The sequence below is a fragment of the Centruroides vittatus genome, unplaced genomic scaffold (assembly GCF_030686945.1).
Source record: "Centruroides vittatus isolate TY-2023 unplaced genomic scaffold, ASM3068694v2 scaffold_861, whole genome shotgun sequence".
Taxonomy (NCBI): Eukaryota; Metazoa; Arthropoda; class Arachnida; order Scorpiones; family Buthidae; genus Centruroides; species Centruroides vittatus.
The window spans coordinates 5,811,509-5,838,600 of record NW_027122718.1 but is presented as its reverse complement, the minus strand read 5'-3'; the positions used below and the strand labels follow the sequence as shown (position 1 = coordinate 5,838,600).

Genomic DNA, 27,092 nt, shown 5'->3' with positions numbered 1-27,092 from the left:
GAGATTGAGAAGATTAAAATTTCATTAATGGATTGTTGATAAATTCGACTGGAGAGAACCCATTTTAAATAGATTCTCATACGTATCAACATTATAACATTCTCTTTTCAATTCAACTTTGTGGGTTTAAAATGTAGTTTAATTCTTATTTAAAAGTATTTTTAGGGATTATTTTTGTTAAGCGGCTTTAAAGCTTATTTAGAAGGGCTATTTATGGTTGTAAACGTTCCCTTACTTATTTAATGAGTGCGTGTTTTTTAACAGTTTCCATCGTTTATCCTGGAAATTCGTTTCCTTTAAAGAAAATACTTTCTTGCCAACACTTCTCGTGAAGGAATAATCAACAATATTCTACGCTAATTAACTTTAATAAAAAAAAAAATATATATATACTGTATATATTATATATATATATATATATAATAAAAATAGAAAATTCGATAAAACTTTATTTCTTAGACTTTTCTAATTTCCTTTCGTGTAAGAATGTATTTTTAATACTTGAAGGCCAATTTAATAGTAATTGTTCGATGATTATGCGATTGAATTATTTATAATGCACCATGATTAAGCATGCAATTAGAAATTATAAGTCTTTGATGAATTACATCACCACTACTTACAGAACTACAGGATGTACTATCTATAGAACAAGTTATATGTTTTTTTTTCTTAATCTTTTATATATATTCTGTAATATTTTAAAATGGTTTACATTGAATAGTCTGTTTCTTTATTCAGAAAGTCGCTTAGAACATATGATATAATAATTTACCTTTTCTTTAGAGCATCGCATTGTTCTTAACGAATATATACTTTTCCCTGGTGTTTAATTAGAATACTGTTCAATATTTTAAAAATATAATTCAGGTTATAAATATATTATACACTAAACAATAATTCAAACTGTCTGTGATCTGATCTGAATCATTCGTATTTTTTATATGTCATGTATAAACACAGGTGAAGTATCTAAAACAAACCAAGTATAGGGTAAGAACGATACAGCATTGATAAAAGAAATGTTTTGATTGACATTTCTAAAATTATTTAGAGATAAAAAATGATAAAATAAAATATTTTAAAAGTTGATTAAGAAAAAGAAATAAATAAATATATATACACAGACTGTATATAATTTATTTCAGGTAGAAAAGATTCATCTATCATTTCTTTTTCTTTTCACTTCCTAAAGAGAGGCTTTTCCACTGATGAATTCTTTTCTATCCACCTTCTCATTCATCACATCAACAAAACAAACAACAAAAAAAAAATACTTTTGATTTTTTTCTTTGGTTTGTTTGAACCATTCTTCACTCTCATTGTTGTGTCCAGTTTCTTAGCCATGTCCACGTTTCGGACAAACTTATTTTTCAAATCTTGCAATTTCTAAAAAAATTTCTATTCTCCCTTCCATTTTTATTGAAAATATCCATAGATATAATAGTATACATTGATAAGTGTCAATAACATTGTTATTTAAGATATATTCTACATTGTTTTCTAATTATTCCTTTTTTTCCTTATCTAACGTAATTTATTAAATACTTATTTTCCTTCGATAGTGTATTTTCACATTCGGTTTTCATTATCTTTACATCCCTCCATTCACATTTAGTTATCTATTATACAATATATATTGTTTGTATCCCTTATTCTTTTCTATTATATTGCGTATCTCCCCAACTTCTCCACTCAAACTATTCAATTTTCTTTTTCTGTTTTTTTTTCCTATCGTGCAATTCTGTTTGCAGGAAAAAATAAACGATTTTCCTTTTCTATGATGAACTCGAAACAATATTATCTGTAAAAGTCATTATCTGTTTTTTGATACGGACGACATCACCTACTCTTTACCGTTCTGTATGCAACAGAAGATATAAAACAGAAATCATCCGGGCATAAATGATTAAACAGACGTACTCTATTTTTCTTCGCTTCGATATTAATAAATTAATACCACTGTTATTTTTTTAATTATCGGTTAATTTTTCTGAAAAAAACTAGTTGAATATATATTTCTTTTTTAAATAGAAATTTCTATTTAAATTTGGTTAGGAACCGATGAAGCAATTATTTCGCTCGGGGTCATGTTGATTGTATAATTTTTACCAGTAGCTTTCATAAGGTTTCTCTATATACACGTCTAGAAGTATCTTGAAAAGCTCTCAGTTTAATCTCAAACAGCTGTTGAGTTCTTCTCAATTTTCTGCAAGAGGTTATCGAGATCTTCCCAACTTCTACGAGTTGTCATCGGGATCTACAGAAATAACAAAGACGGAAGTTGTTTACTTCACTCAAACACTTCTTCCATCACACGCTTTATAAATTTGGGCAAAGTAGAAATACTAAGCGAAGAATTTCCAGATGAATGTTTTACATCTGTACGGTATACGAAACTTTCTTTCGTACTTACCACTCCTTTATATTAATATTACCAAGCCAGATCTTCTATACGTTTCAATGGCAAGTTGGCATTCGAGAGGTGCTACTTTTACCAGAACAATAAGCGAAGTCATAAACTTTGCAGCCTTTACGGGTTCTGACGTCAGTTTATCGTCTCCTCTGACATTACGTCTACTTTATGACTATTTTACAATGCCAGAGTTAAACGTCAAAGAGCATGCGCCAAAAATAATAGTGATCTTTTGCCCCCCTTAACAATCATCCGTATTTAAAAGTAATTTGAAAGATTATCGAAAATAAAAGAAAAAAAACAAAGAATGCGAGTAGAGTTAGCCGGATTTACATACATATTCAGTTATGTATGCACTTAATTCTTGGCTGTTCCTCCGGTCATCCATTATCAAGCCGTCAGTTGCAGACTTAAGTGAGATTCTTGATACTAGTTGTTTGGCACTATGAATGGAAATTTTCTAGAAAGGATTGTAAAAAATTGGAATATGATAGTTCTACTTTGAAACATTGAAAAAATTCTCCACGTAAAAGAATATTTTATTTTTTATTTTTGGTACGAGTAAACAAGAATGTATTGCGACTTTGTCGGAACAAATCAATTTTGCTTTTTGAACAAAGCAAATATATTATTGTTTCTTGAAATAACGGATCAGTTGGTTTTTGGAATGAAGTCTGGATGCCTTCGAATGATTGTAAAAGAACTAGTCGAAACTTTTCTTTCCCTTTTTTACAATGGCGTATGGAAAAACAGGGTGACCTAGAAGGATACCTCCGTACTGATTCGTTGGAGGTATGACACAAATATTTGGAATTTGGTGTGAATCGAGTCGAGCCGAAATGAAGCGAAGGGAGTATCTGATACACTTGTTTAAATCGGAAGATATTTAGGTCGAATCTTTATTTGAAATGGCACCGAGTTTACTGGAAGTAAATAGAAAGGAGTACGTCTGAAAAATTCTCTTCAATTGATACGAAGGATAATTGGGAAGGAACAGAAAAATTGAATAAAAAAAAAAAAATAATAATAATAATAAAATACTTTGAAAACTGATCTCTATTGATAATATTCAATATTTTTTAACTTTTATCCCCAATAAATCTTGTATAAAATGTAAAATGTAATTAAGGAATCGAGTAATTGTTAAAATTGTAGAAGTTATTTATTATAATTGAATGAGAGAAGACAGTTGTGTTAACGAGGGCATTCCGAGCTTTGTTTACCTCGTTTAGCGAAGAAATCAGATGTTATGAAAAAAACAAAGGCTGTAATAAGTTAGTTATTAGCATAAGGTAAACGGTAATCAACGATTCCTTTGTATCCGCCTTAACAAAACAGAATTCGTTTCTTATTATTTTACTCATTCGTTTTTATTTAATTAAGAGAAAAAAAAATCGATAATCCGGTAAAGATATTTTAATTTGAAAATGAAATTTTTTTAATTTAAAACTTTATTTTTCAATTCATTTCTAGTCGAAAACTCTTCTAAAGAATTTTTTTTTTCTTTTTAAATTTAAACGTTGAAAAATCATTAACCTAATAAACTACACAATAATAAACTTTTACCAAACAATATCCACTTTTACAGTAAATTTAACAAAAATCTGCTTTGCTTTCATTTAACTTTTACAAACAAGTAGGCTTCCCCGCATCTTTTAGTACATACAGAAAAAAAAAAACAACCGAGAGCAAAAAAAAAAAATAAATAAATAAACAAATAAATAATAAATAAAGCGAAAAAATAGTTGATTGATGATACAATCAACTATTGTTTCGTTCTTCTTTTTTACTCGTCTCTTATTACATCACAACAAGCACGTGATGCCGTTTATCCAATCGTGTTTATTATCAGTTCAAAAGAATAATTAGGATATCCCATTTAAGAGAGGATGTAAAATAAATTAATAATCTATGCTGGTAAATAATTAAAAATTTTATTTTCGATTATTTAAAATATATATAATCTAAGAATAAATAATTTTCAAATTTTGTTTAAAATATTATTAATCGTTTTATTATGGAGTTTTTGAGAATTAAATCAGAACTAATGCGCTGTTGTATGTGTAAATTTGTCTAATGTCTTTCTGACAACTATAATGAAACTCTCTAACTGTAATGATAACATAACCAATTACCCTTCATCCTTTGTGTGTTTATTAGAGTAGTTCAGCACACTCAGCTCATAGTCCGGATAGCATAGTTGCTGGTCTCATTCATCCACGAGGTAGGCCACTTATTTGATAACCTTGAACATCTTTTAGCCTTAATAATTCTTACTTCTTGAAAATAATTGAATTCTCACTATGATTCTACTAAATTTCATTTTAAATTTTAACGTTTAAACTCTGTTAATATGTTATAATATAGAGTAAATCTACTTGCGAGTGTACTTAAGTATATGCTATATTATTACGTTATTTCGCATTCCTGATACAGATTAGAATTATTCAAAATTATGCTATTTTACTCGATGCATTTTATATATACAGTATAATTAAAACTTACAAGTTTAGAAGAAAACACTAAATTAGAGGGAAGTGTCTTCGTAATTCTTCCCCTTTCGTGCCTCGAGATTGAATAAAGTAGTGAGGAGGAGGGCTACGAATCTTTATTTTGAAGCTTCATCAGATTCAGTATTCATCCAGCCTCAAAATAAACGTGGTAACCCTTTTCAGACTACATCATCCAATTTGGAAAAGTGAAAGGAAACGAATTGTGAAAACACTTTTACTCTAATTCGGTGTTTTTTCTCAGCTTGTAAATTTTAATTATAATTGTCTTCCTGGAGTTTTAATTCATTGTATTATATATAGTTTTCGTGTTTATTTTAGGCTTAAACTTACAGTATAGAGCCTATATTGTATTATAATATATATATATATTTAGATGTATATTATATGTATTTTAGTTCAATTATCTTTCACTTAAGTAGTTTTTTTGTCTTGTAAACAAGCGTGTAATTTAATAATTTAATTGATATTTTTTCATGGAAGATTTCATTATCAAAAGCTGATATTATTTACTAAACAATAATTTGACTTAAAATATAACTTCGACTGATTGTATACAATATACTAAATAGTTTAAGTAAAAATATATATATATTATTTTTATAGTTACGTGTCTTGTTTTACATTTTTTACAATGCATCTACCCCAATCTCGACTTTAGAATCTATTAAACCGCAAGTTTAAAATTTAAAATATAGTAATTGAATAGGAAGAATTGGATTAAATAAAAGTACCAATAACAAGAGAATTTCGGTTAGTTTTGTTTTTAGACAAAACCTCATAGGAATGTAGTAGACTCTTCTTTTGGATCGTAAAATACAATGTTATGGGAAGTACGGCCGTTTCTTTCCCCCTAGTGAAACTTAACTGTTGAAACTACATTCTACAATCTATAAAGTTACTGTCCGAGTTAGATAAACATTTCGAGACTTTCGGGAACCAAAATTACTGAATTGAAACCTGGACTAGCAAAGACCCAGTAGTGTAATCAGAATTCTATGATAAGTACGTGACTGGCGAAGGGGAGAAAAATCGAACGATGCCTGCCATATATATATATATATTTTCGATACAAAATGCGTTATAACAAAAACTAGAGATCTTGTATGCGTTAAATCGAGAACTTGTATGATTTTTCTACTTGATTACTTAAAGAAAACATTTAATTATCCTATGTTTAAGTATATCAATTTATGTAGGCTACTGCCTATTGAAACAATTGTTCTAGATAGTAATTTTAAAATTATTACAACAGTAATATATTAATGAGGAATATATGTACTTTAAGTCTTTAACGTTTATCTAATGTAGAATATATGTAGTGCTACGGATTTAGCGGTATACCTACATATATTCTGCATTAGTATTTTATGTACGGTATTTCGAATAGAAGTACTAAACATCATATTAATACGGCGTAAAGGATGAAAACCTAAAGATATTTAGGCTTGTATTTTTTTTTCTTTCTATTGGGAGTTATCCCGAATAAAATCTGCCAGAACAATTTTCATTCATCAAACCTGAATGGAGATCCATCCACATTTGACCCCGTGACTTTGCAGTGTGGATAAAACATATTTTACTTAATGGATCCTTCTTTATAGAGTCTACTTTAAAATATTTTTCACAAATGATACATCCATTTTATCATTTCAAAATGATAAATTCAATACAAACTTTAAAACTAGGAAAAATAAGTCAAAAGGAATTGCATTTTATCAATGAAAAATTCAAAGGATTTTTATTAATTTTGGAAATTTATCTATAAAAAATAAGCGCAGAAAATGTTTAAAATAATGTAGAAAATTTATTTTTCTGAATAGAATATGTAATTAATTTATTTTACGAGTTTTACATTCCAGTTTTAAAAATATTTTACATAAAAAATGCTTTGTAATTTTCATCCAATGGTATATAATCAATTTGCAACCATTGCGAGGAAAAATTTATTAATTTTTAAAGTTAGTTACGTGGTGTATTGAATTTGTATTTAATTAAAATTGTGTACACTTTATTTAGGCTTTGATATACTCCCGAGTAAATAGTGTATTTTTCAAATACAATATACAATTGAATTATTGCTATTCAGACAATTAGTGTCATTGTTAAACAATCTTTCACTTATTTAAGTAATAATTAAATCTAATTTTTACGAGTGTAAATATATTGTGTTTTTTAAATATTGTAAAAATCATTTAATTTTTCTTAACTATGATCTTAATTTTATATGAATTTGTAAGAACTATAGCTTTTGAATTGTTTTATTTATATACTGTAATGTATATAAGTTGGAGATTATAATACAGTTTTTCCATAGATTTGATACGACATTCCCTTTCTTTCCATCGAAGTGTATATAGATATTTTAGCGAATCTATAGCCTATAGCGAGACAGTTCGATAACAATGTCAAAATTCATTTCTCACAAGTTACATTCTCTTCTGCACAAGTGCAAATTTCGTTTATCCCGACCGAATTCAATCTGGATTCTACTAGTTGACCTAGATTCTTTAAATTTGTCTCTTCTAGATTATTGTTACTCGATCCGCATTTCAATACTCTATGGCTCTGATGCGGGCTTGCTTAGTGAAAGGGAGGAAGAGAATGAAACCATTTCGAACACCTGTTCTAACCTAAGGCTTCCTACTCAATAAAAATTTAAAGTTTTTTTTATATTTGTGCATTCAAAACTATGCTACATTAATGAGTTTAATTACGAAATTTGAAAATTTCAAGAGGGAGGGGGGAGAAATTAATAATTATATCATTATTAAAAATGTGTATTTGTATTTCTTAAAATCTTTATGTGAAACGAGACATTTTAAACTTATTTTTTCAAGAATTTATTCACTTTATTATAATTAGCCTATAGGCTTCTAATCGAGCTATATATATATATATATATATTATCTAATTACAAGTAAATTAAGTAATTTGCAAATTATAATTATCTCGAACGTTCATCAGATGATAATTTGACTAAATGACGTCATCAGCTTGGCATTAATGTCTGAAATAAATTAAATTTACATAACCGTGTTATGGTTAATTGTGTAATTTAGTATCCTTGTTGTTGTTGTTTTTTTATTCTTTAATGAATTCTTCCTGGTTTTATGCAAGGAAGAAAAACGAAGACAGTCATTTTCACCTATAAGGTCTGACTTATGGGCCTAGCGCGAAATGGCACCCTTGGGAGTTGTCTGGACATGCCTCTTTGTTGCCAGTTGTCCACAAGCTAACTTACTACCGGATATAGAAGGTCTTAGGCAATACCATAGGGAAATTGTCTGTCTGGTTTGGTTCACTGTGTCTTAATAGGTAGAAGGAAGTCAAAGAGATTACTTTCCTTTTAAATTGTGTTATATATCGTCTCTTAAACGCTCCTTTCTGATAAATTATTGCCTGAAATTTTTTAAAAATTTATCGTTTCGGAACACAAATCGTAAAACAGGTCAAGAATAAACTATACATTTTATTTATTTGAAGTCCAAGTTTTAGGCTTGTTGAGATTTTAGTAGGTCATATAAACAATTTAATAAATAAATAAAAAATCAAAATTGCTAACTTTAATAAATTTACTGATTTGAATAAAAAAAAACAAAAGTTTGCACGCTAAAAAGTAATAAAACATGTAAAATTATTCTTCCTTTTGCATTTTAAATTGATTTTTCTGATCCGAAGATGTTAAGTATTCATATTCTAAGATAGTTTGAAACTATTTTTAAAAAAATACGTATTCTTTTACAATAATAAACAGTTAAAAACATCTTAAAATTAGTCCAAGATTGGTTTGTGGTAATGCTAAGAATTCGTCACACACGAGTATGGTGTAAAAAAGAAATAAATAAACGGAATGTCTCATTATAATAAAAATAATTTATAAATAACGTCATAATGAAAATAATTAAATTTGCATATCTGCAATATATTTAAAGATACTTTACTTGGTACAATATCTAAAGATTTAATTGGTTATCTTTCCATTTACGAACTCTTTCAACTGTCAAAATTACTTGATGAAATATTGCTTCGGGCGGTCTTCTCTGTGAAGATAAGGTTGAAAAGAATGGTTTACATCAAAGATAACCTTACTCTGTGATGTCACTTTATTAAAATATTTGATTAAGTCTGCAGGTTATTTGAATTCTTGCGACACTCTGAATTCGTCGCTGTGTATTTGGTTTCCTCTTATTGAACTTTACTCCATTCTACTATATATTTTTTTCTTGCTTGAGTTGCGAATAATCGATGAAAGTCAAGCACTAGATTTGCACACTACGTATATATATTTAATAAACTAAGCTATGATTTATGTCCATCAAATATTTCGATACTATAAAACTGTCGAGAAATTTTAACAGTTATATAATAGGCATTCATAATACACATTTGGTGTATGGTATAATGAGAAGATGCGAGTAAAGCGTTATGCGAGGATGATATTGTTGCGATAATTGAGAGCTCGGATAATAAGTAGTTGTCAGATGAAGAGCATTGTAACACGGTGCAATAGATATACGACAACAGTTAAATATATTCTAAGGAACGTACTATCTTAGCAACAGATACTTACCATTAGAGATTTGGAAATTATAATGTGGAGTAATGTTTATATATATATATAAAGCAATTGCAATGTGTACAGGCATTATTTAACTATAAGGCAGTAAACTACAAAGATTTTTTGATGGTGGTATTAACTCACCATTGTCATAATGATGTTAAATTTAGAAGAAAGTGAAAGGTCAACTTTAAGTTTTGGTATTTTTGAATTTGGTGTTGACGACATTTTTATATACGTGAAATTTTTATTTAGAAAGTTTTCTAAAATCTTTTATAGTTATTAAAAGCTACACTTCCTCTTTTTTTTTACTAAAAGAAATAAGAAATCATAACGTAAACAATATCTCAACTTTTATTCGTAAACCGATTTTTATGGCTATTTTACATTCACTGTTCCGGCTACAGAAAATATTACTATATTTTTTCGATATATTTAGTTTTTATAGTAACGTCAATCAATATTTTAAGTTAGATACGCATAGAATATGATGACGAAGAAAGTTAGACAATAACTATGCCTAATTCTATATAATATAACGTTTTAAAAATTACTTGGTTGTTGATTTAAATTTCGGCTACGTAAATATATTCAGATTATACAATTTTTCCAATTAAATAAATATAAATTAACATTAAATTAATTCGGAGATAAATAACCTAAATATGATTAATATAATTAACGTGTAAGTTAATTACTGTAATCTGCATGGAATAGGTAGAAGAGAATTTCTCTCAATTTACAACAAATTCAGTAAATTTATTTGTCATTTCAACACGAAATTCTGGGAAAAACTATTCTTCATCTTGCCCCGAATAGCGATAAGATGATAAATTTAATGTAAGCCTACCGTATTTTTTCGTTTTTGATGATTTTTTTTTTCTTACAGTACTCTAGAGCAGTGGTTCCTAAAGTTTTAACATCCGTGTAGCCCTTAAATTTTCATAAGTACCGAGCATCTTTCGTCAAAACAGCTTTTGAAAACTACCCAAATTGCAGCACTTAATCACAACTCGAGTAGAAGAATTCATACGAAATATATACATTTCGTTACTACAGTATTTTTCTTTCTTGTACTCTACATACTGTACTGTACATAGCCAAAATTGCTACGATCCTGTGTTTCCCCACGAGGTACACGCGTACCACACTTTGGGAAACAGAACTGTACAGAAACGTTTATAGACTTATTTTCTACTTAATTTTACGTTTAAATTTTACATGACATTTTCTATTGTTCTTTCAGTAACTAAAGATGCTGTAGCAACCTTAATTTTCGAGTTTATCCATTGTTTAGTATTATAAATTAAAATATTATTTAAAAAATTTCTATACGATTTAATATATATATATATTCTCTAAATTGAAAGATAAAAACTATATCCTTTACTTAACTGTTTAAAATGAGGAAATTACTCCGGTTAAAGTGTTTATTAAGAATGCAAATGATTGAATTAAATATAACCCACGAGTAGACAAGTTTATGTAGAGGAATTTAATGTTTAAATTGCATAGTTAAATATATAGAGTATATGTTGGAAATTGGAAAAGTCTGTAGGCTAATAAAAAGTATATAAGTTAGGTAATTAACAAATCAATGAAAGAGTCTATCTCGATACATTAATCACGATGCATCAGGTGTCATTAGACGAATCACGTTCTTAGCAATCGTGATTCCTAAACTTTCTCTATTTAATACGAATTTGTTGCTTTACTCTTACATAAATTTTGAATGATAAAAGCTACTTAAAAGGGTTTTATTTTTGCTCCTTTTTCGTATATTTAAAACAGGACACTCCAACTTCTTCCAGACATTATTTAAATATATTAAATAAAAATTACATAATAATAAATCTAATAATTTTTGCAAAATAACCTTAAATTATCGGGCTTCAATTTTCGGATCGCAGACCTACACTTCGTCAGTCTGTTCGGCTGTCCGTACGATCCTTCTTTAATCTGGAGAACGGAGTTAAATGGATGAAAATCCAGACCGGATACGGAAAGATTGGGGTTAATTATGTACGAACTTCCGGTCTGGACAGGAAGCCACGTGATTTTTTTTTTCTATACAACGATTTAAAACAAACATTAATTAGTATTTACGAGTGTTTTAATACTAATACGAATTATATTTTTATTTTTTAAAAGAATTATTGGTTGAGGAAAGAGCTCTTCGAATCGATGGAGTAAGAATTTTAAGAACGATTATAATGAAGTTGAATATTTATTAATACACGAAGAGACAAGATTTGTTTTATTTAAGAGGGATTAAATTAATTAATTATAGAATTAATTAGGGGATTTAAAGGTAGAAACTATTAATTCCTAGTGTGTTATAGTGACAAGGAAATTTAATGGAAATTCCAAAGAATCGCAATTCATTAATCGCTAGAAATCGAAAATGTCCCAGTACGACACTTTAAATGTCAAACAGAATAGGGAATTGTTAGCGAAATGGACGAGACACGTTGAACAAAATTACCGGTTGTTTATCAAGGAGATGGTTTTGTTTTAAGATTGCTTCGATTCATCAAATAGATAGTTTTAACTGCATTATATGTTCTATATTTAAGAGTTTTCTCCATTTATTTTCTGTTACGTGGAACCCACCTCGATAAAGTTACTAGTATTATGACGTGATCTCTCTTTATGATTATACACTAACTTCAATTACTATTGTTATTATTTTCTAATTTTTACTACAAATAATTAAGTTAGAAATTTCTCTTATTTTAGTTTGTATATTAAAATATAATTATTATTATTTTTTTCCAATAATCTGTAGTAAATTGCTTAATAATTATCTGTACTTTACAAAATTTAAACATTTTTTTTTTCTTGTAGAAATTAAAACATTAAATTAACAACAGACTTTTAATCAAATTCTAGTATTGTTTGAATTGAGGAATAATATTAAAGTTATAGACTAAAGTTTCGACTAATATTATTAAATCTAAGGATTATATGATATTAATTAATGAAGTTCGAGATTTTAAACTCGAGTTAACACTTATTAACATAAACAATGAAGCATTTTAAGCTGGCATTTTAAATTTAAACACGAAGTTAGATTATTTAAGAATCGTCTAAATTAAAAAAAAAAAAGAAAAATTCTTTACAAATTACAGATTTCGTGTTATAGTTTTATATTTTCTGATTATAAGTCTATGCAGGAATTTGATTATATCCTGACTTCACTTTAATTACCAGTCCTTTCACCAGAATGAGTGGTGCCCAGTGATATTAGTCGCAATCATTACTAGATCACTACCATTATCTGAGACTTTTATGCTATATATTAGTTAAATCGTTTCTAAATCATTTAATTTTGTCAAAATTAAGCATAATCATTGTTCGGTCAACCTGTGAATTAATTTTAGTTCGCAACTTAATCAAAATCCCGTTAAGCAAATTATAATTCCTTATACTTTTTGCTATAATTTGTACTTATTTGTTTATCTCCTTTGGAAATAATTATGATTGTGTTGTTTATTTTTAGGCATTAAAATTCGGCTGAAATTTATCGAATTTTAAATTTAAAATTATTCCATAAAAATTACATTAATTAATATAATATTTTTCTTTTGTTTGTCATTTCGAAGTTACTTTAAAACCTCTATAAATATATTCTGTAAATCTACAGAAATAATATAAAGTAAATCGATAAAGCAAAATATTAAAATTGGAATATAAAAAAAAAAGAAATTAAATTTATATCAGAATTTTTTACGTAGCAAATATTTATTAATTTTGGATGTTCTTTGCAAGTTTAATATCCTCTTAGTTGACAATCGATAGGTTTTCAGACAAAAATCTCTGTTATGATAAATGATGAAGCACAGGATTTGTTGCTCTCTGACACTGATTAAATCGTTCTATCCAGAGAGAAAGAGAAAGCAAAATTATCTTTCACCACGTGACTACAGATAATGATAACAGGAGAAAAATCAATCAAGTTATAAACAATTTACAGATTTTTTTTTAACTTTTAAATAATAAATAATTAAATATTTATAAATTTTAAGCGAAAAGAGGACCAGTTATTTCGTACGAAATTATTTAAATGTCAAAATAATTTTTTTTTTTTTTTTTTGGTTTACAACATTACATCAAACCACATTACTTTATCTGGCTGTTAAGGATAAATATTATAAAATTAAACACGTCTAATAAATTCAGTAAATATTAAAATGTATTTAATTGACGTGAAAATTTTGGCTTATGCAGTAGAGCGTCGAAAAGTGGAACCAATTGGGGACTGGGGTCCTTCCAGTTAATGATTTGTTCCAGTTTCCGACTTTGTACGAAAAAATACATTAACCTGTCCGATGTTCAAATTTTTCTCCGTTGCGTGTCGCTTCCTGTTGAATTTTCGTCGATTTTAAGCCTAACGAAAATTTTTATAATAATCATAGAGGCTATCGTATCGTTAAAAATTATTTCTGCATTTTGTACAAACAAAATAAATATATTAAAGAATATAAAAAACATGAAAATTATACTTTAGAAGTAAATTTAGTATCAAAAACATTCGATTCAGCACGACACAGTCCGACTGAAAATCGTTTCACTTTCCGGCCATTCCACTTATCGACGCTCTACTGTATTTATATTATAAATCGTTTTTTTAAAAGGTATTTTGACTCCGAAAATTTTCTCTAATATCTTATACAGGGGATGAAGAAGTAGGTATACAGTTGTGAATCTGAGAAACACATGTTTAATGTTCATTATTATTATTTCGTATGCCTTATTTGTGATTAAATTTATGAATAAATATATATATATATATATATATCTTTTTTCCTTCTATGTTTTTTCCATATCTACTTCTGCACACTCCTGTATTTATATGGTAAAAAGAACATTTCTTCGTTTCCTAATACCAAAATAAGTAATCTGACATTAAAAGAACCAGTTTAGTTATTTTTTTTTCCACTTATACAATGCTGCTATTGTGAAAACTGGAAGACAGAGGATAAACTGGAATTAATAACTGGCTTTTGATTATTATTTTTTAGCTTTATTCTTTATAATAACAAGGCATCAGTACAGAAACATAATAAATCCAGTCTTATATAACTTATATCGAAAGGAATTGTGTATAATAATGTAAAAATATTATTATACTCGTGTTTTGTTACGTAGAAACTTATAGAATAATTAATTTTTTTTATCTAAAAAATAAATTTATTTTAATATTATTATATAAATTCTTATACGAATTTCGTTTTCTTTCGGTAAGTTGCTATAAGCAATCTCTTTCGTTGCATCTTCCTTCTCTTCTTAAAATTGATACACGACGATTTAAAGTGGGATTAACAGAAAAGAATTGATGAGCTTTGAAAATTATTAACATGAAATGAGATTTCGACAATACAATAAGATGTTAAAAATTTCTCATTTTTGAAAGATCAACACTAGATAAGTGAGAGACCTTCTCGAATTTTATTCAGTGTTTTTTTCTATACTTTATATGAATTTTTCAAAATGTATCAATTTTCCTTTATATTATCTTCATTTTCTTTTATGTGGACTGTCAGATCCATTATTATTAAAGGTCTTAATATCTTTCTACATTTGCTAACCTTCCTAGGAAGGTATATATATATATATATATATATACACATCACAATTTATTAGTCATTAAAAAAAATACGATTATTTCAAAAACCAATTTAAAAATAAACAAAGTTTTTCCTTGGAGCCGCTTATTATCAAAAATAAAAGAGAGAGATAAGTTCGAAATTCGCCAAAAACCGCATTTAATAAGTAGAAGCTCTAAAAATTTCTCTTAATAAGTGCAGATTTCCATTAGCTATCGGTACGAAAAAATATATCTGTGCATAAAAAGCTTTCAATGTCTGTCTCGAAGGGGGTCTAATGAATGATATCCTCCCCATTAAAATCAGCCATTGGTGAGTGGCACAGCTGACGACTCGCATCTATAGCCGACATTACTCATTAAACCGGCGAGCATAGGGTTAATGGCTGCCACACTACTACCTACCTCTGACTGGAATTAATGAATATGAGCGGCACACATACAAAATGTAGATTTTCGCCGACAGAGTGCGCTGCGGGAGACTAATGGCGGATGCACGCTGGATACGTTAAAGTACTCACTATCGGAATCTAGTTTACCAATTGCTTTGAGGATTTCTTTTTCTTTTTTTTTCTTCTCCTCCTGCTTTGCTCGATAGCATGTATCCGACGGAGATTAAAATTATACCAGAAACTTATTACTCTTACCTCGGACAAGGTATTTATAACAAGCGATATCGACTACATTAAAAGTTATTTATAATTGTTTGAAGGTATTTATTATGGAATTTTCTCATTATTTATCTTTTAGAGAGTCTTCATTATGAATTATTCATATCGATTTAAATTTAAAGTATCTGTTTGAAGTTGATTTTTCGGGCGATTACTTTTAAGGAAATCGTCACGTTTGTATGCAGTTTTGGATACGTTTTAGTCACCTGTTTTGTTTCGATTTTTTGGCTTCTTAAACGCTTTCTGGTATCTTAGATGTTGATTACAATTCTACTAAATAAAGTAAGCTTGCTAAATGTTTTTGTGTTAAGCAAAACTTTCCTAGGAGCACTCTCTACTGCTCTTCTGCACAATTATGGCAAAGTCGAACCGCAATAATTCTGTTTGCTGTTTATTCAGTTGAGTATGTAATTCTTTCCACTGCAAACAGTTCCTACAGATCATATAAAGCATCTAAATTATATGATATTATTGTACAAAAACTTTGGCAGAAGCATTCTCAGCAGCATAAACAGCAAACACAATTAATGCGATTTGATTCGTCTAATTTCCATAATTATTATGCTCATATATATATATTCTATACGCTTCCTTAAAATTATAATAAGCGCATCAATATTTACCCAAAGGATCGCAAATTGGAAAGAAATATTAATGACTAACGTGACACTAATATTTCATAGAGTTTTCCCTGACAATTAATAAAGAATATCGCAAACCTTTATAAATCATAAAAACTAGAGAACCGCTTTATGATATAAATTAGTTCTGTTTTCGTGAAGAATAATGTCCGAAAGACTGTTTTGAAAGTTACAAATCGGCAGAAATTACCTGAATGATTAATCGGAGAATGTTATTGTTAATGGAATGAATAATAACAGTTGTGATCGTCATTTGCAGAAAGTGAAGAGTATTTTAACGAAGACAGATGCTTAGTTTAAATAACAGTTTTGTCAGAGATCTGGATAAGTGACAAAGAACATGCTGTGAAAGCAGCTGGAATCATTCTGCAGACCTCCCTAAGGGTCTGCGATATCTCTGGGCATAGGATGCTTTGAAATATTCTCATCCAAACACGCGGAATTGCTCCTTAATCAAAATTTGCCATAATTTAAAAAAAACTTTTAGGGGATAAATTATGATACTACAAAGAAGTAAGTGTTTAATCTGAACAAGAGAATCATTTTGCTCAAGGAAGTGATTTAAAGCTTACTTAAACTTCATAAATTTTTTAAAATAATCGCTATAATTTTGCAATGCAATACTATGTCGCTTTTACGTATATTATAAAGTAAAAAATTCCATTAATAAAATTATGATTGCGTCAAAGTAAATGAAAATAGAGTTTGTTTACAGATATGAAACCTTGAAAGTGAGTAATTCATCTATCATTTAATTTCGTTACACCATGAACTTAATATATTTCTATATACATAAAACTTCTCCAGTGGCGCATTATCCTATGGACAAAAAGAGCAATTGCCCGAGGTCCTACCAAAAAAAGGGCCCAAAACCAATCTTTTATAAGAAAATATTTACCAAAAAAAATTCCCCGGAAGAAAAACGTCTGAAGACAACACTGTATATGGGGCCTCTTAATTTAAATTGCCTGGGCCTCACGATGATATAACACGCCACTAAGCATGTCCATAGATGGTGGATGCAAAAAAACTAGAAGAAAACAATTAAACCGCATATAATTTTTTTCAGCACAGTTGTCATCTTGATATCCACGACGTGTTTTAACACTCAATTAATTACTTTATAAGTCTGGACGTTTGTTTCGGATCTATTAAATTAAATCATCGAAAGGCAAAGTAATGAAGGTGAAAGAAGACAAAAATCCCCTCACTCGATAAGCACTGATTGTCCCGGTGATGAAATCCGCGACATTATCTAAAAGTGTAGAGATGGCGACCCTTCTTCATTAAGTCGTTGGATGGAAAGCCTTTAGGGCGCTGTCCATCTATCATCGTCAACTCGCAGCTTGTAATTGAGTCAATCAGTTTTCGCTTGGCGCCATCTTCTCTTTACTCTGCCAAATTATTTCCTCTATTTGCGGGTAATTCTTTAAATATTATTCTTCCATCCTTACTTCCTATCATTACTTTATATGTAAATAAATCTTAAGTATAATTTCAATCTCTGACGTTATTGTTTAAGATCTATGCGAAGTTTTTTCGCATTTTTAACGTCAGTATCAGTAAATGGCTACTTTAAATTCGTTGATACGTTAGTTGTGGTGTAAATTTTGGAATAACCAAACCGAGATCATCGATCGTTAGTGTGATTTTACAATATCGATACAATCGGGGGAGAGATTTATATGGAAAAAAAAAGAAATGACACGAAGATATCAAATGACAGTTAAGCCCAACGTTGTACTTTGATAATTTCTCAACCGAGACATAAAGGTTTGCATTATATCGTGTATAATTCTCATTGAGTAAACCCACAAACAATACCGCCTCCGAAATTCGCCTTCTATTCCAGTAATTCATCCGCACTTTAATTTATAACAGTTGCTTCCAAATTATGTATTATGTATACTAAATCGACTAAATGTTGATTTAACCAAGAACTCGCCAGTAAAGAGATGTATACATTCGTCGGTTATGTAAATATTGCCAAATGTTATTCTTCCCTCGTTGCCAACATCTCAGTTAGTTAATTAAATACGAAGCTGCCGGTTAAGAACATAGATCGGCCTCTACAAGATAAAAGGCGAAACATAACATTGATTGAATTTCAAGCAGTAAGCAGCATCGGGTCTTGTCTCCAACTTTTCTCTTCCCGAGGCCTGCAAGCAGTTGTCACATCAATTTCCCAGTGGCCAGCTGTTACAACTTCCAGTCAACACAGTAGTTTAAGTGATTTCCAATATTGTTTCACAACGATCATTTCTTTTGCAACATTTTCTACAGTTGGTCAATGATGCATTTTTGTATACTTTCTCCATTTCTGTGTCTTTTTTTTCGTGGTTAATTGGTACGACATTCCAATTCTTTCAACGTCATAACCTTACAGAATTGCTTGCAAACCGAAGTTCCATTGTTAAAATATTTAAATCGGATTAAAATATTAAAACGTTACGTATCAATAACAAAATTCAAATAACAAAAATATAATTGGGCTGCAATTTTAAAAAATTGTAGACCTATAAATTTCCACTGTTTGTCTGTTCTCCCTTCTTTAATCTCGAGATAGTGTTAGACAGATGTATGTCAAAACCAAGGTTAGAGATAGAAAACTTCGATTAACTATATAAAAACATACGAGCTAGACCGGAAATCACTTGATTTCAATTCAAAAATTTTCTCCTTAATGGATTTAAATAGATGACCGGCATGACTCTGTTGTTATCAGGAAAAGTATGATGTACAGGAGCAAGACACTACTAATTTGAGGTGGAGAGCATATATTTTAAAATTCCTAATTTTTGTTTTACCCTCCTCGATCCTCTCCATGCCAACATCGCGAAAGAGATTTGCATGAAAGAAGAAGAAAAAAATGGGAAAAAGAGCAGATTTCTAGGTGCGGGAGTGTTGTGCAATCGTCGATAAAAGCCACATGATTACTTCCCACCTCTTTCAATTGCGACCTACTTAGGAGATAAAGTGAACATTCTCCACACTGGAGTATAGATAATATATACTATCTACAACATTACAGTCCATTAGAACCACACTGGAGCATTGTATAAACTAAGTAATCTAAACGTAGTTAATAAGTCAATAGATTTACGTTAATAACTTAAATAGAATCGAGTGGGGGGAGAAAAACGGAGATAGGAAAGTTGGTAAAAGTTTCGAGTTTCGAGTGGGTTAGTCGAAAGATGTCATTTGAAGTGTTAGGTTCTGACATTCAAGAAACGCATCTCCCTTTTCGGGTTATCTATTGTAGACTAAGGAGCTCTCTTGTTTTCTATTCTGCGCATCTCATCTCGGACACATTGAAACGTTGCCATAGCGACATCACGAAATTACGAGTGGAAAGGTGGAGACGGATGACACCTTTGCATGCCTACCTGACGAAATACGTGACAGTTTGGACTTGAACAAAATCATACGGAATTAGTGTCAAATTATTAATGAGTGGCTCTCGTAAGCATTCGCAGACATTTTAAGGTTAACGTGTACCATCTGTGCACCGAAAATTGATTAGAAGCAAAAGAGCGTTGTTAACTAGAAAATTATGCTCGTCTCTTTTGTGTTGAAAACGTGAAAATTTAGGGAGAAAAAACACACACACACACCACCCCTCTATTATATCGAGCAATAAATTTAATACTTAAGAAGCTTCGTAAAAATAATGCGAATATGCAACTTTTAAATCGATTTGTTTTAAGTGGTGAAATAATTTGAAGGATCCCACTTTAAGTTGTTTATCCGTAATATTTTTTTCACTTCTCGAATAAAGTACTCCCGGAAATTATTTGTTTAAGTCAGAAATATATATATATATACCTTTCAAGGCTAGCGGAAGTGACAGATCAATAGAAGAATCATTAGCAATATGGCATCCAATTATAACTCTTGTCCGTATAACCGTAATGGGAATAATTTTGCTTTTTATAGAAACGACATATTAGGATCAGCAGGTCACGTACAAGTTCACCAGGAAATGATTTTTATGAGATTTGCCACTTATATAAAAATGTATCACCGGTTAGTTCCTCATTTTCACTCAGAGGAGGTTCGGTTTCTATAAGATGGAGAAAAATGACAAAATAGATCGTTTAGATGAAGTTCTTCGCCGGAAAGGCTGCTTTTTACGTCACCAATAATGAAAATTTGAGTCATCCCTTTTATGTGCCACTCGGCTGCTGTGTAGACGAGCTCTTCCCTCTTCTCTCTTGGCTCACTCAACAAAAGCGTTAATTTTTTCCCCTCTACTGTCTTTAATTTTGGATTTAATTCTGTTGCTTCGCTCATAGAAACTACTTAAAATTTTTCAAGTAGTAGTAAAATTTATAATTAAATGTTTCATTGATGTTTCGAGAAAGAAAAGGTTTAAAAAACTCTTCAAACAGATCATTGATTTGCACATTAATATATTTTTCGATAGTCTGATCATGCTGTAAAATTAATACTGTATTTATGAAAATATATCATAGCTTAGTCGCAATATCGTATGATTATTATCTGATTTAAGTGATGTAAGTTATGAGTAAAGGCAAACCAGCGAAACTGTAAACATCTCCATAGAAGATTCTATTATTATTAGAATGAGAAAGAAGAAATTCCATGTTCCAATTATAGAAGATTATGATAGAAACTACATTATTCTTTAATTAAAATTAAGACAGACAACCAATTTTCTTCATTAAATAAATTATTAATATAAATGAGTAACAATAATTGATAAAATAAATTAATTTTTTATATAATACTAAGCTATAATTCCTTCAAATATTTAATTATATAAGTTATTTTTTTTATCCATTTAATAAATATATATGCAATCGAATTTACTTTACTTTATAATTAACGGAATAAACAATATTTCGAATAATTAATTTACTTATTTCATATTCAAAATAACTTCTAGAGGTTAATATTTATAGAGTCATCATTCGTCAATAAATTTATTATTTAGACCTTTCAGAAGATTTAACTTATTAAAAATAATATAATGTCGAATGGCTGTCAGCGAGATATAGTGATGGAGAAGGCGAAGAAGCGTTTCTAGATAAAAGGAATGATTCCATACTCGTAAACTCACTATCTATTATTGGTAAATTTACAGCCATGTTTCTTTGAAGATGCCCACAGGCAACTATTTTTTAGAGATTTATAGTTTCCTCGTATATAAGTTACCACTTTTAGATGCTGTAGTAGCGAGTTATAAGCTATTGCTCTCTCTCCAATCACATATATTCCAATAGAGATTATTTATAGTAAATATATATCGTAAAATATGTTTTAATTTTATTTATACGTATAACGTACTCATTAGTTTCATTTTAAAACCATCTCCATCTTGTTGCAATTGCGTATATCATTCTGATAACATAAGTTATTACTTATCCTCTCTCTCTAACTCTCACTTCATACCTCACCTTTATATTCTAATGTTTCCAGTTGATAATGATATATAACAGTATTCTATCCATTCTGTATTATTAAAACAACAAATATTTCTTCTTCACTCTTTAATATAGAATCTTATCTGCTTCATCATTATCTACACAATAAAAATTCATTCTTTCTTAACCGAGTAATTTATCATCTTTACGTTTTTACGAGCTGCTCGATTTTTTTTTCTTATCTTTTAAAACTCTTCAATATTTTAGAAAGATTTTTTGTCATATTTTTAATTTGACAGCTGTATCAAACGAAGGACAACTTGAAAATTTTTCGTTTATTTCTACTAAATATTTATAGTCATTTCTCGTTCGAACAGGATAGAAGCTACCATGTCTTTTCTACAAACCTTCTCCTTTATTCTAACAAGGCGACCTTTTTCCTCTTGTTGCTATAGCTACCTGTCCGAGGGATGCTGAGTACTATACGTTACTATAGCAACGGAAAAATTTCTGGTTTGTCCAAACATCAGTGAAGATCACCAGTGATGAAAAGACCTTACAAAATCGATTAGGAGATCTGTCCTGTTTCTAACCAAAGATCGTTCTATTTGACTACATTTTCCGCGGGAAGTGAAAATATCTTTTCTATTCATCACTTGCCATCCATTTGTACCGTTTTGCAATCAATATTAGTCCCGTATTATCAGTTAAAATTAAAATATTTTAATTTAACTTGCGCTTCCCTCACTTTGTATACTCTGTAAGATGGAATAGATGAAGGATTTTAATTGGTTTTCTAATAGTTTCCTGATTATATTCTAAGAATCTTTAACTGAATAGTTACTTATATTCTGAGAATCCTGTGATCTTTCTATATTTTGAAGTTCCCGAATCTTCCAACAATAAAGAAGGATTTAGAATATCTTAGAGTTTCCGATTCTATTCGAGTGGCGTGGAATTGTGGTGCATTATAGACCGAACAGATCTTGATCATCTTGAAAATGGATTAATCCTGAAAGTTTCGACATCATAAATAATTCCTTCAATAGTGAAGTGAGGTATATTATACGAGTGTTGTGCATCTTTTATAAGTCGGCCTATTTGAAGATATTTATCTATATCAAACATAATTCAAGTCAAAGAATTCTTAACACACCCACACATCACGGGAATTAGACTTACTTCATGGCTTAGCTGGGGAGGACTTAAGGGAGTTTTCATATCGAATGAACTGAGAGATGACAATGTCTTTTAGCTGTGGTAAAAGAAAAGCTAAAGGTGAATCGAGGAAGTCCGATGACAGCAACAATTTCCGTTAATCACTACTAGCCATCAGACCTGAAGATCACTTGGTTTAATTAGGAAACAAGCTACTGTTCGGCAAGCAAATGTAATTGTTGTTCTTCTTTCTTATTTATTTTTAAATACATAGACAGTATTTTATTTTAAACCGTTTTGAATTTAGTTCTTTGTGAGAAGATAAATTCTTTTTCCTTGTTGACAAAGAAAAACTAGTCATTTTATCAATAGAAATTGGGCTTACTTTACAAATTCTCTTTTAAATTTTCACTTAATCTTTTCAATTAAATAAAAAATTAATGATGTAACAAAGTAGTCTTCCTGTGACACGCTAGATAAACTTAAAACGAATTAATAAAAATATTACAGCCAAAATACTTATTTAACTTGTTGCATAAACATAAAATATGCATTTAATTTATGTAAAATAAATTAATAATTTAATACTTTTAATTTTAATACAATAAACATATTTATACTAGTCATTATAGTGAAAAAATATGTTAATTAAATAAACAATATTTTTTTTAATATTCTTTAATGAAGAATATCTCGAACGAATGATGAAAAATTGTTGTAATATTAAATTTTAAAAGTATAAAATAATTAATACATTTTAGATGCTTTCACGATGATCTTTTTCAGGTATTAAAACTAATTATAAAGGGTTTAGTAGTGATATATTATTAATATCGATATATTATTAAAGAATGCCTAATAAAGCTTTATCACAAACAGACTGACTCATGGTATATTGAAGTCTGACAAAATTGTCAGAGTTCAATATATTTTTAGTTGCGGGCATGACGTAATATTTAATATTTAATCAAAGATCTTTTTATTAAAAGATTTTTGATATAAAAAAGGAGAAGCGCAAGACGAAGAAATATTAAATTTTAGGAATAAATTTTTTTTTTTTTTCCAAAAATGCAACTTTATCATCGAATGAATATGTAGCATTGAATTAGACTGTAAGATTTTGAATTAAACACGTTCTCTACACAAAATTTTTAACATTTAAACTGTTTTAAATTATAAAAATTTTGTATTGTTTTAAAGGGAATTTGTTTTAAAATTTTGGTTACCAAAACAGACTACAAAGAAAGGTCTGTTTTGGTCACCATATCCTTGTATTTCAGAACAGTGAAAGTGTATAAATGGTGACTGTTCTCTACAGATTTAATTGTTAATTTTAATTTTAACTTGTTTTAAATTGTTTATAACTTTTGAGACATTTTAATTCGATTAATAATATGTTACATAAGATAAACGAAGATTATATGCAAGCGATGAAATTCAAAAAATTTCCTCACTTGAATATAAAATTAATTTGGTCAATACTTTAATAATACAATTTGCTTATAAAGATTGCTTAATAATAATTTTCTTTTCAAATTCAGACTTAGTTGTTCTTTTACACTTTCAAAGCTTATCGTAATAATAGAAAGACAATAATGTAGCGCGGAAATAAGTTGATACGAAAAAAGGAACATTTTAAAAATAAAGCTGGAATTAAAGATAGAGTCGTCAAAACAAGGAGATTGCAATCACCAATAGAATCTCAACCTCAAACATAGACATTTCTCTGACAGATGCACAGTCAAGCTGTATAAAACTCCCAGAGGGAGAGGAGTTACAATCCCACCAACAGCGGTCGATCCAACTCTTGAGACCGTACGTCAGTAACCATTAATTTGCCCGTGACTGATGCTTCAGCTCTTCTCCCCGTCATACGTCTGTTTACGCCTGCTTTTCGCTAAGTGACGACCATAGCAGCCTCTCGCCTGTAAAGACGTCTTTATTGCACTACTACCTAGTTATGCCGATAAGTCTGATGTACAGGGGATTGAATGCGAGCATTCAATGGATAGTGAATTATGTAAAGCATCCCTGAAGACTATCTCGCGGTAGTCGTTGTCACTCAAGTGATATATTTTCAGCTATTTCTTTTAACTTGCTAAATTTTTTAAATTTATTTTAAAATTCCTTTTTATTTATAAATTTAAATAAAATTATCTGAAACAGTCGTCGTATTTTCCCACTTCACCCAAGATACAACGTTGACAAACTCAGATATGAGGAAAATCTTACTAAAAACTTATTTGATAATCACAAAAGAAAACAAAATTAAAATGATAGTAATTATATAACGATGATAGAATATAAAGTTATGCTTTAGAAACAATGAAAAACAAATAGAATAAATTAAAAATAGATTAAGAAGTGACAAAATAATCGCGTGTGTGGCTTAATAAGAAGAATAAAGGCATTAAGATGAGTTTTTCTTCTGTTAGACAAACTAGATAATCGAATATCTAGAAAGAAATCTGATTCCAACAGTCATTTAGAGATCAGAATAAATCTTACAGTAATCCTACTCACTAACAAAAAAAACCAATCTTTATTGGTGAGGCACGATATAATAGAGAGAATCACTGAATTGAGTTGCCACTTTAAGCAAGTCGCCTCATATCCACCAACATTGGTATCCTTTAGCCTCTTGGGAGAAAGGAACCACTATCTCTCTGCTTGCAATCTCGCAACTTCATTATACAAGGGACCTTGTATTAAGACGATGTATCACGTGACTCAAGCTAGGAATGGGGCCCGATTGACTCACGGATAACGGTGCCGAGGATCCGATAGTTGCCATAGCAACGATTTAATGGGGTCCGAGTTGACAGGATGCCGTAAAAGGCAACTCTAGGAAACCCCTGTCATTGTTCTCATTGTGTCACGTGATAAAGAATTACTTTATTGTTAAATGAATGGATTTTTTAATCACGGCATAAACGAATCGCGATTTCTACACTGAAAATATTACAAAAGTAGTGACAAATTTTAAATTAATGTTCCAAATATTTTTATCTAAATTTATTTAGGTTGTAAAATATAAAAATATGCTGCATTTGGCAAGAATAAATAGACTTCGTTTACTACGAAACTTAACCATTTATGTATATATATATATATACCTACAGATATATGCAAATTTGAATTTAGGATGTGCACAGATTAGAGTTTATTAAGAACTCGACTCGTATACGTGATTTTAAATATAATTAACAATGTATCTTTCTCAGATATAGTATTTGATGAACCGATATAATTATGCTGTTTACTTTCGAATTATTATTGAAACGTGTCTTTGAAAACTAATTTTAGATTTTGTATAGCAACTTAGTCGTTAAAATTCTTTAGAGAAAAATTATAAAACAATAATAATAATAATAATAATAAATAGCGATGCTACGAAGGTTTTTAACATTTTACCAGCTTTAATTATTGTATTAGAGATTTGTACTTTTCTATGCTGTAAAAAAAAATTATCAGAGAATAAAAAAAGGAAGAAAGAACACACAAAGATTAGAAGAATTAAGAAATTAGACGTAAGAAGCTATAAAATTTTGGAGAAAAACCCAGTAAAGCGAGTGGCAGTTTATGATATAACCTAACTGTATATTCTTAACAGAAAATAATGATAAAATATTATTATACTATAAAACTATAGTATAATAACTTGCTGATTTTAATATTATCCACTATAATTTTATAATAGTTTTACAGTATTATATAATTTAAAATATTGTATTATGTAATGCCATTAAATGAGTTTGAAGTGTAAAGATTCATGATGCAATATGAGTTTATCGGATATAAACAAGAATAAATATTTAGGAAAAAGTAATATTAGAAAATAAAAATTATAAAGTAATAGTTTATTTGTAATACTTTGTCAATGTAAGATAGATTAATATGTTATTACAGAGTTAAATAAATAAAAACGAATATGATAAATTGCGGAAGTTCAAAATGGGAATCAATAGATAATGAAATAAACCGGAAATAATCTATTTTAACACATTTATTCATAGAATAATTTTTTTTTAAGTCTCCTTATTGAATATTTAATCATTTCTAGATATCACCCACCCTTTCATTTTAAAAATTTATCATAAGAAGAATTTTAATTACAGAATCAGTATTTAAATAGAATTT

The 27,092-nt window shown here is 29.1% G+C and overlaps 1 protein-coding gene across 4 annotated transcripts in view; it reads left to right on the top strand.

Moving 5' to 3' along the window:
• LOC136990117 (glutamate-gated chloride channel-like) overlaps window positions 1-27,092 on the top strand; it is a 106,444-nt gene that overhangs the window by 31,304 nt on the left and 48,048 nt on the right. The window contains exon 1 of one of the 4 annotated variants that reach the window (XM_067288480.1): window positions 4,452-4,640. The exons of the other annotated variants lie outside the window; for them this stretch is intronic. The gene's annotated coding sequence lies outside the window, so the exon portion shown is untranslated. Of the gene's footprint in view, window positions 1-4,451; window positions 4,641-27,092 lie in introns of those variants that run through there. 4 annotated transcript variants of the gene reach the window in all.